Raw genomic sequence first — 6,730 nt, 5'->3', positions numbered from 1 at the left:
ATTACAGAGTAAGCAAATGTTATCTACTCCCGTTCTGAATGGGATTAGTGTTTGATAACTCAAACGAAAATGCACTTTGCTGTCTGAAATAATCTCCAAGGGCCATTCAGAGCCAATATCTCCAATGGGGAATGAGGAGAGAGTTCATGTCTCGGGCCAGGTGGTAAAAGAGCGAATGCATCATCCGGGCTACCTATGCACCCTGCAGCAAACTTAAATACCTTACAGTGTTGTCCAATACTCACACTTCATCAATCTGTTCCTTGATGCAACCATGCAGTAACTGAGCTTCTCTGAGGCTGGTAAAGAGCAGTGCCTATAGTGGCGGTGAAAGGCCAGCAGAGGGTGGGGTTATATCACTTTAATCACAAGGCAATAAAGCATGGCTTGAAACGAGGCTTTGATCCTGTTTAAATCCATGCATTGACCCAGAGACCAAATGAGGCCATACTCTGACAAATGGTGCGAGTCCAGGCTGAGACAGGGATGGTTGAATTGGGATGGAGGACCGTCCGATGTGAAGTTACTTTTTAATATCTTAATCAACATTGATCATAAATTAACAGTGAATAACTGGAGTGAGTTTGACATTTACCCTCTCTGCTCTCTGTCTGTATGTGTTGCCCGTGTGTGAGTGTGAGAGAGTGTGTGTCTGTGTCTTTGTGTGTTTATGAATGTGTGCGAGTGTGGTTTCGGGAATGTGTCTGCACGTCTGTATATTTTTGTGGAATGTTGTGGCTGAGTGAGTTTGTGTTAAAATGTGGAATAGTGTGTGTGTGTGTGTGGGTGTTTGTAATTGTCTGTGTATGAATGTGTGTGTGTGTGTGTGTTTATTTGAGCGAGTGATTGTGTATGCAGGTCTCTGTGTGTGTGTGTGCTTGTGTGTGTGTCTCTGTGTGTGGTTGATATTATAAAGCAACAATATATTTCACCTTTGGAACTGAGTCAGTTCATTTCTGGGCCTACACGGACACAATGTGAATAAGGGATGTAAATATGTGTAAATAAATCCTCTCCCAAATGTGGTTTGTGTTTGCAATATATTTTCTCTAGCACAATGAATCAGTCTGAGGAATTGAGAAAACAATATTGGAGTCATATTTATTACAAACTTTCTCTAAGGTCCAACGCGTCGTGTGTAACATTGACAACCTATTTCAGATGAATTACAGACTACAGCAATGTTTATATACGCCCATTCTGAATGCGATAAGAGTCTGTTAACTCAATGTGCACTATGAAGTCTGAAATCATCCCTAACTACCATTCGCAGCCAATATCTCCAATGGGGAATGAGGAGAGAGTTCATGTACATGGTCAGGTGGTAACAGAGCGAATGCACATTCCGAGTGAATTGTGCACACTGCTGCAAACTTCAGTTGCTTAGCGTATTTTCCAACATTCGCACGTCGTCAATTTGTTTCCAGATGCAGCAATGCAGTAAATGAACTTCTCTGAGACAGGCAAAGAGCAGCGGCTGCAGAGGCGGTGAGTTGCCAGCGGTGGGTGTTGTTGTATTACTATATTCACAAGACACGGAAACAGGTTCTGCTAAGAGGCTTGGACCCTTTTTAAATTCAGTAATTGACCCAGATAACAAAAAAGGCAAAACTCTGACATAAGATGCGAGGCCAGGCTGAGAAAGTCATTGTTCAAATGGGATGCGGGACTTTGCTATCCGATTTGATGTTACTTTAATACCTTAATCCAAAATGATCTCAAATTGACAGTGATTAACTTTAGTGAGATTGACATTAACCCTCGCTGCTCTCTCTGCCTGTGTTGTCCGTGTGGGAGTGTGAGAGATCGTGTGCCTGTGTCTTTGTGTGTTTAAGAATGTGTGCGAGTGTGGGTTTGTGAGTGTGTCTGTGTCTCTGTGTTTTTGTGTGCATGATTGTGGCTGAGTGATTGTGTGTATGAACGTGAGTGAATGTGTGTGTGTGTGTGTGAGGGAGCGAGAGGGTGTGTCTTTGTACTTGTGATTTATGAATATGTGTGTGTACGTCTGGGTGTTTGTGCTAATTTGTGTGCATGATTGCAGGTGAGTGAGTATATGTAAAAATGTGTGTGAGTGTGTGTGTGTGTGTATGTAAGAGAGAATGTGTCTGTGTGTTTGCGTGTTTATGAATGTGTGTGTCTGTGTGTATTTTTGTGTATGTTTGTGGGTGAGTGGGTGTGTGTTTGTGTATGTAAGCGAGTGATTGTGTGTCAGTGAACGTGAGTGTGTGGGGTCTGTGTATGCGAGTATGTGTGTGTGTGTGTGTGTGCGCGCGCGTGAGGTTGATATTATAAAGCACCAGCATATTTCGCCTTTGGAACAGAATAAAATCATTTCTGGACCAACACGGACACAATGTGAACAAGGGCTGTAAAGTTGTGAAACTAATTTCTCTCCATATGTTGTTTGACGTCGCTATGTGTTTACTCTAGCACATAGAATTAGTGTGAGAAATTGAGGAAACTCTCTTGGAGACACATTTAAGAAAACCTGTTCGAAGTTTCAATGTGTCGTGTGAAAAGTTGACAATGTATTGTAGAAGAATTACTGAGTACAGCAAATTTTATCTACTCCCATTCAGAATGGGATTCCTGTCTGATAACTCAACCGAATGTGCACATTTCAGACTGGAATAATCTCCAAGGGCCATTTCCAAAAAATATCTCCAGTGGGGAGTGAGGTTAGAGTGCATGCCTCGGGCCAGGTGGTGAAAGAGCGAATGCACTTTCCGAGCTAATTATGCACCCTACAACAAACTTCAATCCCTTACAGTTTTGTCCAATACTCACACTTCATCAATTTGTTCCTTCATGCAACCATGCAGGAACTAAGCTTCTCTGAGGCTGGCAAAGAGCAGTGCCTTTAGTGGCGGTTGCAGGCCAGCAGAGGGTGGGGTTATATCACTTTAATCACAAGACCATGAGCAGGGCTTAAACGAGGTTTTAAACCTTTTTAAATTTATTCGTTGACTCAGAGACCAAAATAGGTTATAGTCTGAAAAAACGTACGAGTCCAGGCTGAAACCGGCAGGTTTAATTGGGATGGAGGACTCTTCTATCCGATGTGAAGTTAATTTAATATCTTAATCCACATTTATCTCAAATTGACAGTGAATTACTGGAGCGATATTGACACTAACCCCTCTCTGCACTCTGTCTGTATGTGTTGTCCGTGTTTGAGAATGTGAGAGAGTTTGTGTTTGAGTCTTTGTGTGTTTATGAATGTGTTCGAATGTGCTTTATGGAGTGTGTAGGTGTTTCTGTGTGTGTGCATGATTGTGGCTGAGTGAGTGCGTGTTAAAATGTGGATGAGTGTGTACACGTGAGAGAATGTGTGTAATTGTCTGTTTATGAATGTGAGTGTGTGTATTTGAGCGAGTGATTGTGTATGCAAGTGCGTGTGCTTGTGTGTGTGTGTGTGTGTGTGCGTGGTTGATATTATAAAGCACCAACATATTTCACCTTTGGAACAGTGTCAATTCATTTGTGGACCAACACGGAGACAATGTGAATAAGAGCTGTAAAGATGTGTAAATAAATTCTTTCCAATATGTTTTTTTTGCTATGGATTTTTTCCAGCACACAGAATCAGTGTGAGAAATTGAGAAAACTATCTTGGAGTCATATTTAATAAAAACTTTTTCTAAGGCCCAATGTGGCGTGTGAAACATTGACAATGTATTTCAGAAGAATTACACAGTACAGCAAAGCTTATTCAGAAATGGATTTGAGTCTGGTAACTGAACCAAACGTGCACATTGCAGGTTGAAATGGTCCCCAACTAAAATCCCCAGCCAATGCCTCGAATAAGGAATGAGGGGAAAGTTCATGTATAGGGCCAGGGGCTAAAACAGCGAATGCACCATCCGCGTGAACTGTGCACCCTGCAGCAAGCCTCAATCACTTACAATGGTGTCCAATATTCACATTTCATCAATCTGTTCCCAGATGCAGCCATGCACGAAGTGGGCGTCTCTCAGACTGGCAAAGAGCAGCGCCTGTAGTGACGCAGAGCGGACTGCAGAAAGTGGCTTTGTATCACTTAAATCACAAGGCAGTGTAACAGGGTTTATGAAGAGGCTTTGACCCGTTTTAAATTCATCCATTGACCAAGAGACCAGTAGAGACAATTCTGTGACAAAAAATATACGATTCCAAGCTGAAACAGACACGGTTGAATTGGGATGTAGGGCTTTTATACACGATGTGAAGTAACATTAATATCATTATCTTCATTGATCACAGATTGATGGTGAATAGTATCATTGCTACGGTTCCTGCTGGACATCATCAGCCAGGCAGGAGGGAATCAGTTTGATTTGAATTGTTGAGCCCGGAAGAGGATAATCATTTGGCTTTTGGGTGTTGTTGGCTACACAAAAATCATCTTGTGTTTTGCTGCTGGGGAGATACTTAGTGACCGGTGTCAGTGTCAGGGAAGCCGCGGGTTGTGGTGGGGGAGGAGGGGGGGTGGGGGGGGGTGGGGGGGGGGGGGGCGGTTGTGGGGGGTGGTGGGGGGTGTATTTGGGGGGAGTGTCTGTGTCTGTCACTTAGCACTTGGTCGTTTGGGGTTGTAAGCGCTACTATTATCTGCGATTTCGAAGCGATTTTAATACTTATAACATTCCCTGAGTGACTCTGCAGATGAGACGGTCGGAACCATTCAAGTTTGCAATTGAATTTCTTCTTTCTGTAGGCTCCCATCACAGGCCTATTTCCAAATGGAGGTTTGAATTTTTGAGTAATTGACAGGCAACTCTTACCTGGGCACTTCGGGCTGGTGGGGAGGGGGCAGGGAACTGTTGGCGGTATTTCCCCCGTTTAAATTTGAGGTAAACCTCGTCCCCTACCAAACCCCCCACCTCCCTTTTCTGGAGCCAGGGATTTCTAATATAAACACATATATATTTCCTTTAACAGGGCCTGATTAATAACAGATAAAACAGTACAAATTAGAGACGCAGGTTTGCATAACAGGGGCGTTTATTTGAGCAGCAGGGTAAGAAAGTGTTATCTTGGTGCTGGGTATTACAGCATCATCAGAGGCAGCAAGGTCTAAGTGCCTTGCGTCCTGCTTTCATCAATAGCATCAAACACTGTGGGTCCGGGCAGTTAGAGTGAAACAATCTTCATGGCTCACGTTGAGTCAAAAAACATTGCAGGCTGTACGTATGCAGCAAACTTCTTACAAAGCTACATGAAATGTGAAATAGCAAGCAGACAATTGAGTTTCTAAGCAGTTGATGAAAGTTAACATCCAACTTGCACAAATTATGGAATCCCAGATTTGAACTTTTTCATTTAATAAGCTGTAGTTGTTTGTCTAATATGATGAGGTGCATTCCCCATCCTTCATGGACCTCATCTGCTGCGTATCACCAGCATCCAGGCGCCTTCCTGAATCATTGGTTCAATGGTCATTTCTCAGTGGCTGTAAAACATAAACATCGGTTCATCCAAAATCAGTGCTGCTGTTTGAGTTGACGAGCTTCATTTTATCTACCACTTGTACCCTGCTGGTGGTAACAGTTTCCAGAAATAACTGAGGTAACATTCAGCCTCTGGGTGTTTATTGCGTGTTATGGCAGCGTCAACAGTTTCACCAGAGTCACCACTGATTTATGTCAGGGAGACTTATCATGGCAATTCTGTTGGATTTTATTTTTTATGTTTGTGACAGGCAGGGTTAGCTACCAAAAGAACGAAAAAAATGGTCATTGTGACATGTTACCTGCGCAGCCGGTTTATAGTGATTGGTCATCACTGACAGAATCGACCAAAGAGGAACTGGAGGCCAAATGTAAAATAAGCAGGCAGACAACATTAACGACTGGGCTAAGGAGAACACTTTTTATCGATTTAGGCAATTATGCATGGGCAATAAATGCTGGCCCAGCCAGCGAAGCCCACATCCCATGAATGAACTTTTAAAAATATATGTTTTTTTTGTTCACATGCAGCTACCAGTTGATTGGAGCGACGTTTCAGAAGATCATCCGTACAGGAGATTTGCATTTGTGATGACACTGACTCCAGTGTGAAAATGTGTGCAATTTGGTGAGCAGATGAGGCGGTTTGTAATTGGCTCCAAGATGCTGATGACCTATTTGTTTTTGGCGGTTGACCAATGACATTCGAGGAATAGCATGGCCAATACGCCCACCAACCTTTCCACACGTGCCAGACAAAGGCAAGGTGCAATCCAACACGTTTGTTTCAGGTTTTCTTGGAAAAATTGCCTTCCTGTAGCTTGCTGGAGTTTCCTTTAACATCTGTTTATGCTGTCTAACAGGTTATAATTAATTGGCAGTATGGTTAGAGGCAATTTTTTTCTCCGCCCACAAAAAAGGATTGTCAAATCAGAAGGTGGGCTGGATAATTCAATATGTCACGCCACACATCCTGGCGCCCTGTTAAGTTTACCTCAATTTAGCTCATTTACTGGAGTCTCAAAACCAAACCCCATACATGGCATAGAGAGATGCAAATCACCCCAGGGCAGGTGGAATTTAAAATTCAATGAAAAAATCTGGAATTAGAAGTCTGATGATAACCAGGAAACGATTGTCGATTGTCGTAAATATTTACAAGATTCACTAATCCCCTTATGGTATGGAAAACTGTTGTCCTCATCTGGCCTCGCCTACATGTGCCTCCAGACTCTCAACCAATGTGATTGACTCTTAACCGCCTCCTTGAACAAGGTTTTGGGCAATAAATGCTGGCCTAAGCC

This window comes from Cetorhinus maximus, unplaced genomic scaffold (genome assembly GCF_964194155.1).
Source record: "Cetorhinus maximus unplaced genomic scaffold, sCetMax3.hap1.1 HAP1_SCAFFOLD_161, whole genome shotgun sequence".
NCBI classification, from domain to species: Eukaryota; Metazoa; Chordata; class Chondrichthyes; order Lamniformes; family Cetorhinidae; genus Cetorhinus; species Cetorhinus maximus.
The sequence above is the reverse complement of the archived record's forward strand: the minus strand, read 5'-3'. Positions refer to the sequence as shown.